Below are 10,291 nucleotides of genomic sequence, written 5' to 3' on the forward strand. Positions count from 1 at the left end.
AGGCCTACCATTCCTGGGATCATCCGTGTGAATCTCCGCTGGACCCGCTCCAGTGCCAGTATGTCCTTCCTGAGGTGTGGGGCCCAAAATTGCTCACAGTACTCCAAATGGGGCCTAACCAGTGCTTTATAAAGCCTCAGAAGTACATCCCTGCTTTTGTATTCCAAGCCTCTTGAGATAAATGACAACATTACATTTGCTTTCTTAATTACGGACCCAACCTGCAAGTTTACCTTTAGAGAATCCTGGACTAGGACTCCCAAGTCCCTTTGCACTTTAGCATTATGAATTTTGTCACCGTTTAGAAAATAGTCCATGCCTCGCTTCTTTTTTCCAAAGTGTACGACCTCGCACTTGCCCACGTTGAATTTCATCAGCCACTTCTTGGACCACTCTCCTAAACTGTCTAAATCTTTCTGCAGCCTCCCCACCTCCTCAATACTACCTGCCCCTCCACCTATCTTTGTATCATCGGCAAACTTGGCCAGAATGCTCCCAGTCCCGTCATCTAGATCGTTAATATATACAGAGAACAGCTGTGGCCCCAACACTGAACCCTGCGGGACACCACTTGTCACCGGTTGCCATTCTGAGAAAGAACCTTTTATCCCAACTCTCTGCCTTCTGTCTGACAGCCAATCGTCAATCCATGTTAGTACCTTGCCTCGAATACCATGCACCCCAGACATTCTCTCTTCCACCTTCTTCCGTCGGGAAAAAGATACAAAAGTCTGAGGTCACGTACCAACGGACTCAAGAACAGCTTCTTCCCTGCTGCTGTCAGACTTTTGAATGGACCTACCTTGCATTAAGTTGTTCTTTCTCTACATCCTAGCTGTGACTGTAACACTACATTTTTCACTCTTTTGTTTCCTTCTCTATGAACAGTATGCTTTGTCTGTATAGCGCGTAAGAAATAATACTTTTCACTGTATGCTAATAATAAATCAAATCAAATCAAATCATTCTTAAATAATCTGTACTTTATAAATCTGAAGAGGTGGAATGAAGGGGAAATGGGATTTGAGAAGATTAACTATGAGCGTATAGTCTTTCCTAACAGCAGTGTGGGTGTTCCGACAACATGTGGTTCAAGAGGCTTCATCTTAAGCGCAATTAGGGATGGGCAATAAATACTGGTCTAGCCAGTGACACCCACAACCCATGAACAAATGAAAGAAAATTACTATCTTCGAAGCTTTCAGCCCCGCAGCTGGCCATGTCCTCAGTCACAGCTTCGACAATGATCCTGGGCACCATCTCCTCTAGTGGAGTGAGGACATTGGAGCTCGGCCTGGTTAGTGCTGCTGCCTGTGGTTGTGCATGAGAAAAGGAAGTGTGTCCGTATGGTGCAATCAGTTTGGGTGATGGCATTGTCATGGTTAGACAGCTGGCAGTTTGTTCAAACTGTGAGATGTGGGTGTGAGGCTTGCAATAATGCTAAGTGCTGGAGGGTAAGGTGAAGCTTTGAATGTGAGGTATGTGTTGTAATTGATGCTCCTATGAGGTGTGAACGTCTTACAACATTGCATTCAGGTCTTCAGGGCTATCGTGCTGGCATTGATTGTGGCGGGTATCTGCACTGACTGCCTTTGCAGTGCCTGTTAAGAGGCCTTTTGCTGTGAATAGAAGACTTCTTTGAAACATTGGGTGGGATTTTGCATGATGTGGAGATGCCGGCGTTGGACTGGGGTAAACACAGTAAGAAGTTTAACAACACCAGGTTAAAGTCCAACAGGTTTATTTGGTAGCAAAAGCCACACAAGCTTTCGGAGCTCTTAGCCCCTTCTTCAGGTGAGTGGGAATTCTGTTCACAAACAGAGCTTATAAAGACACAGACTCAATTTACATGAATAATGGTTGGAATGCAAATACTTACAACTAATCAAGTCTTTAAGAGACGAAACAATGTGAGTGGAGAGAGCATCAAGACAGGCTAAAAAGATGTGTATTGTCTCCAGACAAGACAGCCAGTGAAACTCTGCAGGTCCACGCAACTGTGGGAGTTACAAATAGTGTGACATGAACCCAATATCCCGGTTGAGGCCGTCCTCGTGTGTGTGGAACTTGGCTATCAGTTTCTGCTCAGCGACTCTGCGCTGTCGTGTGTCGCGAAGGCCGCCTTGGAGAACGCTTACCCGAATATCAGAGGCCGAATGCCCGTGACCGCTGAAGTGCTCCCCAACAGGAAGAGAACAGTCTTGCCTGGTGATTGTCGAGCGGTATTCATTCATCCGTTGTCGCAGCGTCTGCATAGTTTCCCCAATGTACCACGCTGCAAGAAAGGATGTCCCGAGGCATGGTACATTGGGGAAACTATGCAGACGCTGCGACAACGGATGAATGAACACCGCTCGACAATCACCAGGCAAGACTGTTCTCTTCCTGTTGGGGAGCACTTCAGCGGTCACGGGCATTCGGCCTCTGATATTCGGGTAAGCGTTCTCCAAGGCGGCCTTCGCGACACACGACAGCGCAGAGTCGCTGAGCAGAAACTGATAGCCAAGTTCCGCACACACGAGGACGGCCTCAACCGGGATATTGGGTTCATGTCACACTATTTGTAACTCCCACAGTTGCGTGGACCTGCAGAGTTTCACTGGCTGTCTTGTCTGGAGACAATACACATCTTTTTAGCCTGTCTTGATGCTCTCTCCACTCACATTGTTTCGTCTCTTAAAGACTTGATTAGTTGTAAGTATTTGCATTCCAACCATTATTCATGTAAATTGAGTCTGTGTCTTTATAAGCTCTGTTTGTGAACAGAATTCCCACTCACCTGAAGAAGGGGCTTAGAGCTTCGAAAGCTTGTGTGGCTTTTGCTACCAAATAAACCTGTTGGACTTTAACCTGGTGTTGTTAAACATCTTACTGGGATTTTGCAGCCATACTCACCCCAAGGAAATTCCTGCCCAAGATCAACAGACATTTGCATGGTCCTGTCCCGCCCAGTAGGATTCCCATGCTGGGCGGGAGGGGAAAATTCCACCCATTAACTCTGTTTCTCTGCAGTTGATGCTAGACCCACTGAGTTTTTCCAGCATTTTTTGTTTTCGTGTCAGATTTCCAGCATCCGCAGTATTTTGCTTTTATTACTTCTCCTGTTCAGTTCCTGCACCATGTCCTTCAGTGCTACATTGGAGAATCTAGGATCCAATTCTCTGTCATGTTGTGCAATTTCTGTCTCTTTGCCAGGTCAAACTCACTTCTGGTATAACTTCGACCATCTTCAGTCAAAATGCACCTCCTTTAGAGATGCATGCTGGCATTAAGTAGCATGGGTGTCAAGATATTGGAGTAAAAGAAATGAGTGAAATAAAGATTCAAGATAAGATTGGATAAAATGAAGTGAAGAATGGGATTGATGAGCGTGCATCTGTTTGAATGCGTTATTTGATTTGCAAATTAGCATAGCACCAGGAAAACAAGTGACGAGGGGATGAACAATGATGTATAGAAATAGGTGTTAGAACTGTAGAAGAATACTCTTTTATGAGTATACTGTTTTCTTCCTTTGATGTTACCCTATCTAAATAACACCTTGAACCAGGCTTTTAGCAGATAGGTGTATATTGTATTCTTCTCCCTAAACTTTGAACTCACAGGAGGAAGAGAGGTACAGCATCTCCAACGATAGCCATATCTAGCTGCAAAGACAGTTGCCTCCTGAAAGCTGAAAGCTGCTGTTTAAAAAACCTCAGAAAGAAGAATTGCTATGTTGAACTGAGGAATGGATTTCCCATATTGGAAGATAACTTTTGGGTGATAACTATATGCTTGATTTAGCTCACAGAGTTTTATGGTATTGGTTGTTGTTTGGAAAAGGAGAATTCAGGAATGCAGGGAACCGGTTAATTTCATAAGATGCTATGTGGGTATAGTCGTTATTGTAGTTAAGCGTACTGTTATCTTATATTGCAGTCTTTCTTGTTGTTTGTTTCTTTTAAGTTAAAAATATTCTTTATAAATTGATTACAGCAACACTGGACTGCTCCTCACTTGTTTGCATGTTTTTCCTCACATTTACCAAATTAAAAATATACACCACTAAGAACTAGTGTTCCAAATTACCCTTCTGGGTTTTGGAATACCCTCACATTTAACATCAGCATGGGTCTGAACACTGGCCTATGCTCTAGAAGTCCCAGCTACCACACGGACATCAACCTGGCAATAGGAAAGTTGCCCAGGTATGTCCTATCATCAAAAAACAGGACAAATCTAATCCAGCAGTTAACACCTTATATCAGTCCGCTCTAACTCAACAACAAAGTGATGGAAGGTGTCACTGGCAGTGCTGTCAAGCAGAACTTACTCAGTGATGCACAGTTTTGGATCTGCCAGCGCTGCACGCAGCTTCAGACCTCATTGCACTCTTGATCCCAAGATGGACAAAGCAACTGAAAACCAAGAGTGAGGTGAGAGTGCGTGGCACTGGCATCAGGCAGCATTTGACTGTGTATGGTATCACAAGGTTCTAGCAAAATTCAAGTAAATAGGAGTCAGAGGAAAAGCTTCCATGAAGTCACAGCTAGCACAAAAGAAGATGCTTGTGGATCTTGGAGGCATAAAAATATAGCCCCTGGACATCACAGTAGGAGATCCACAAGGTAGTGTCCTAGGCCCAACCATTTTCAACTGCTTCATCAGTGACCTTACCTCGATCACCAGGCCAGAAGTGGGGATACTTGCTACATAATATAAGTTGTTATTGTTGTTGATTTCACAGTGTTCAGGACCTAGAATCCTAGAATCCCTTGGCAACTCCTCAGATGCGGAAGCAGTCGGTGCCCACATACAGCAAGGCCAGGATAACATTCAAGCTTTGCTGAGTTCCTATCTGAATTCCCTCTCAGGTTCACAACCCCCGGCCAAGCTACTTTACACCCTCCCCAACACCACCAGCAAACCTTCCTGTGAAGATATTGGTCCGCACAAGTGCTCTCCAGCTCTTAGCAAGGAATCGTGAATGGGCCTGAAGAGACAAGATGAAGAAGGGAGACATTGAAGTGGGAACTCAGCTCAATTTATTCCTGCACCTTTCCCCTTGCACCACCCCACCCCCAATAAACAGAGCTGTGAAGCTCCTTTATGTCCTGATGGCCGAGTCTGGCCTTGAACAATGCAGGTAGTACAACTTTTAGTGGAGAGCTCACCAACTCCAAAATCCATAGGATGTTCACCATCGTCATCTGAGCAGTTAGAGCAGGGGAATGAGTAGCCTGTCTTTAGCTCTGCTGAAGCCACAGGCTTAGCACCCCATAGGAGTAATAGGAAAAGGAAGAGTAGCACGTTTTTAGACATGGTCACCCTGCAATTTAAGGAAGTGCAGTCAGAGAGGGAATGGGTGATCAGTCAGAGGAAGGTGGCAGACAGGCAGTCAGGATAGCCCCAGAGTGCATTTCACTCAAGAATCACTTTTCTTGTGTTGGAAAATGGTGAGAGTGACGCCAGAGCCAAGTTCACGGCACTGTTGGTAGCTCAGCTGCACAAAGGGGGTGGAGTAAGAGCGGAAGAACAATAGTAATAGTAGACTCAATAGTGAGGTTTGCAGACAGGCATTTCTGAGACTGTAGATGTGACTTCAGGATGGTGTGTTGCCTCCCTGATGCCAGGGTCAAGGATGTCACAGAACGCTGCAGGGTATTCCAAAGGAAAGGATGAACATTCAAAGGTCACACTGCTACCAACGACATAGATTAAAAGACGGTTGAGGTCATGCATCAAGAGTTTTGGGTGCTAGGTAGCAGGTTGAAAAGTAGGACTTCAAAGGTTGTAATCTCTGGACTACTAACAGTGCCATGTACTATGCTTATGCGGAATTTGGATGTGGTTGCGGTGACGGAAACTTGGTTAAAAGAAGGACAGGACTGGCAGCTGAATATTCCGGGGTATAAGTGTTTTAGGCGAGACAGAGGAGGGGCTAAAAAAGGTGGGGGAGTAGCGATATTAGTTAAGGAGCATATTACCGCGGTGCAGAGGGTAGACAACTTAGAGGGGTCATGTACTGAGTCGCTGTGGGTGGAACTCAGAAACAGGAAGGGTGCAGTCACTATGCTGGGGGTGTACTACAGACCACCCAACAGCCCATGGGAAGTGGAGGAAAGGATATGTCAGGAGATTCTGGATAGGTGCAGAAAAAATAGGGTTGTTGTAGTGGGGGACTTTAATTTCCCTGGCACAGACTGGAAAGTGCTTAGAGCTGGGGGTCCGGACAGGGAGGAATTTGTAAAATGTGTACTGGAAGGTTCTTTGGAACAGTATGTAGATAGCCCGACTAGAGAGGGGGCTATACTGGACCTAGTTCTGGGAAATGAGCCCGGTCAGGTCGTCAAAGTTTCGGTAGGGGAACATGTGGCAAATAGTGACCACAACTCTGTTAACTTTAGGATAGTAATGGACAAGGATGAGTGCTGTCCTACGGGCAGGGTGCTAAATTGGGGGAAGGCTGACTATAGCCGGATTAGGCAGGAATTGGTGGATGTTGATTGGGAGAGGATGTTCGAGGGTAAGTCCGCGTCTGGCATGTGGGAGTCTTTTAAGGAACTATTGATAAGGCTGCAGGATAGGCATGTGCCTGTAAAAAGGAAAGATAGGAAAGGTAGGATTCGAGAGCCGTGGATAACCAGGGAAATTGAGGATCTGATTAAAATGAAAAGGGAGGCGTATGTTAAGTCCAGGCAACTGAAAACAGATGGAGCTCTGGAGGAATACAGAGAGAGTAGGAAAGAACTCAAACGGGGAGTTAGAAGGGCAAAAAGAGGTCACGAGATGTTCTTGGCAGGCAGGATTAAGGAGAATCCTAAGGCATTCTATTCATACGTTAGGAACAAAAGAGTTGTCAGGGAGAAAATCGGACCTCTCAGGGACAAAGGAGGGGAATTATGCTTAGAACCCAAGGGAATAGGGGAGATCCTAAATGAATACTTTGCATCGGTATTCACGAAGGAGAGGGGCGTGTTAACCGGGAGTGTCTCGGAGGGAGGTGTTGACCCGTTAGAGAAAATCTCCATTACAAGAGAGGAAGTGTTAGGTTTTTTAGGGAACATTAAAACTGACAAAGCCCCAGGGCCTGATGGCATCTATCCTCGACTGCTCAGGGAGACGAGAGATGAAATTGCTGGGCCTCTGACGGAAATCTTTGTCGCTTCTTTGGACACGGGTGAGGTCCCTGAGGATTGGAGGATAGCGAATGTGGTCCCGTTGTTTAAGAAGGGTAGCAGGGATAACCCAGGAAATTATAGGCCGGTGAGCTTGACGTCCGTGGTAGGGAAGTTGTTGGAGAGGATTCTTAGAGACAGGATGTATGTGCATTTAGAACGGAACAATCTCATTAGTGACAGACAGCATGGTTTTGTAAGAGGGAGGTCGTGCCTTACAAATTTGGTGGAGTTTTTTGAGGAAGTGACAAAAACGGTTGATGAAGGAAGGGCCGTGGATGTCGTCTATATGGATTTCAGTAAGGCATTTGACAAAGTCCCACATGGCAGGTTGGTTAAGAAGGTTAAGGCTCATGGGATACAAGGAGAAGTGGCTAGATGGGTGGAGAACTGGCTTGGCCATAGGAGACAGAGGGTAGTGGTCGAAGGGTCTTTTTCCGGCTGGAGGTCTGTGACCAGTGGTGTTCCGCAGGGCTCTGTACTGGGACCTCTGCTATTTGTGATATATATAAATGATTTGGAAGAAGGTGTAACTGGTGTAATCAGCAAGTTTGCGGATGACACGAAGATGGCTGGACTTGCGGATAGCGAAGAGCATTGTCGGGCAATACAGCAGGATATAGATAGGCTGGAAAATTGGGCGGAGAGGTGGCAGATGGAGTTTAATCCGGATAAATGCGAAGTGATGCATTTTGGAAGAAATAATGTAGGGAGGAGTTATACAATAAATGGCAGAGTCATCAGGAGTATAGAAACACAGAGGGACCTAGGTGTGCGAGTCCACAAATCCTTGAAGGTGGCAACACAGGTGAAGAAGGTGGTGAAGAAGGCATATGGTATGCTTGCCTTTATAGGACGGGGTATAGAGTATAAAAGCTGGAGTCTGATGATGCAGCTGTATAGAACGCTGGTTAGGCCACATTTGGTATACTGCGTCCAGTTCTGGTCGCCGCACTACCAGAAGGATGTGGAGGCATTAGAGAGAGTGCAGAGAAGGTTTATCAGGATGTTGCCTGGTATGGAGGGTCTTAGCTATGAGGAGAGATTGGGTAAACTGGGGTTGTTCTCCTTGGAAAGACGGAGAATGAGGGGAGATCTAATAGAGGTGTACAAGATTATGAAGGGTATAGATAGGGTGAACAGTGGGAAGCTTTTTCCCAGGTCGGAGGTGACGATCACGAGGGGTCACGGGCTCAAGGTGAGAGGGGCGAAGTATAACTCAGACATCAGAGGGACGTTTTTTACACAGAGGGTGGTGGGGGCCTGGAATGCGCTGCCAAGTAGGGTGGTGGAGGCAGGCACGCTGACATCGTTTAAGACTTACCTGGATAGTCACATGAGCAGCCTGGGAATGGAGGGATACAAACGATTGGTCTAGTTGGACCAAGGAGCGGCACAGGCTTGGAGGGCCGAAGGGCCTGTTTCCTGTGCTGTACTGTTCTTTGTTCTTTGTTCTTTGTTCTAGTGAGTCTAGAAATAGGAGGATTTCAGTGTTTACAGAAGACAGCTCACCACCACCTTTTCAAGGGCAATTAGGAATGGGCAATAAATGCTGGCCTAGCCAGCGAAGCTCACATCCCTTGAATGAATAAAAAAAATATACAATCTACATTTTAAGACTTATTCATTGGCTGTAGGAACATGGGACCATAGGATCAGGGGTAGGCCATTTGTGCCATCAGGTGTGCTCTGCCATTCAATTGGGTGGCACGGTGGCACAGTGGTTAGCACTGTTGCCTCACAGCGCCAGGGACCCGGGTTCAATTCCCGGCTTGGGTCACTGTCTGTGTGGAGTTTCCCGTTCTCCCCGTGTCTGCGTGGGTTTCCTCTGGTTTCCTCCCACAGTCTGAAAGACGAGCTGGTTAGGTGCATTGACCCAAACAGGCGCCGAACTGTGGCGACTAGGGGAATTTCACAGTAACTTCTTTGCAGTGTTAATGTAAGCCTTACTTGTGACTAATAAAATAAACTTTATTTACTTTACTTTAGATCATGGCTGTTCAGCTACTTCAATGCTCTTTCTTGTCCTATTCCCATATCTCTTGATGTCATTAGTCTCCAGAAATTTATCAATTTCTGTCTTGAACATGCACAATGATAGAACTTCCACAGCCCTCTCGGGTGGAGAGTTCCAAAGGTTCACCACCCTCTGAAGGAAGAAATTCCTCTTTATCTCATAGAAACATAGGGGGGCGATTCTCCCATTGCGACGTGCATGTTTTTGGTGGGTATTGTTGGGAGATGCTTGTGTCGCCCATTTCGAGGGTTTCCCGCGAGCGTTTATGGCCCGCTCGCATTTTCCAACCGGAAAAAAATGGTGCTGCGGCTCTCCAAGACCATGGTGCGGCACCTTTGTGAGGTGCTTGCACACTGGCATCTGAGGGGAGGGCAGCCACCCACTCCCTGACAACGTGAAGGTTACGGCTGCCCTGAATGTTTACACCTCTGGCACATTTCAGACACCCAGTGGTGACCTAGCTGGGATCTCCGAGGCCTCCGTGCACAGATGTGTGCGGCAGGTCACGGATGCCCTGTATACCCAGGCAGGGCAGTACATAAACTTCGATGTGGGCCGTGCACAGCAGGAGGCCCGGGCTCTAGGCTTCGCTGCCGGTGCTGGGATTCCCAATGTCCAGGGAGCAGTGGATGGGACACACATCGCCTTGCGGGCCCCACATGCAGGAACGCATCAATTTGTGAACAGGAAGGGGTTCCACTCCCTCAATGTGCAGATCGTGTGTGACCATCTCATGCGAATCATGCAAGTCGATGCACGCACCCAGGGAGTGTCCATGACAGCTTTGTCCTCAGGCAGTCGGACATCCCTGGGCTCTTTGAAGACCAGCCCAGGCTCCCGGGATGGCTACTGGGTGTCAAAGGTTACCCGCTAAGGTCATGACTGATGATGCCTGTGCGGAGGCCCGAGACCGAGGCGGAGACCCGCTACAACAAGGCCCATGCAGCCACCCGGTCCATTTTAGAGCGGTGCATCGGCCTGCTGAAGATGTGGTTCCGCTGCTTGGACCGCTCTGGGGGGTCCCTCCAGTATGACCCTTTGCATGCTTCACGCATCTTCATAGTTTGCTGCCCTCTGCACAACATCACCCAACAGCAGGGAGACCAGCTGGAGC

This window comes from Mustelus asterias, chromosome 1 (genome assembly GCF_964213995.1).
Source record: "Mustelus asterias chromosome 1, sMusAst1.hap1.1, whole genome shotgun sequence".
NCBI classification, from domain to species: domain Eukaryota; kingdom Metazoa; phylum Chordata; class Chondrichthyes; order Carcharhiniformes; family Triakidae; genus Mustelus; species Mustelus asterias.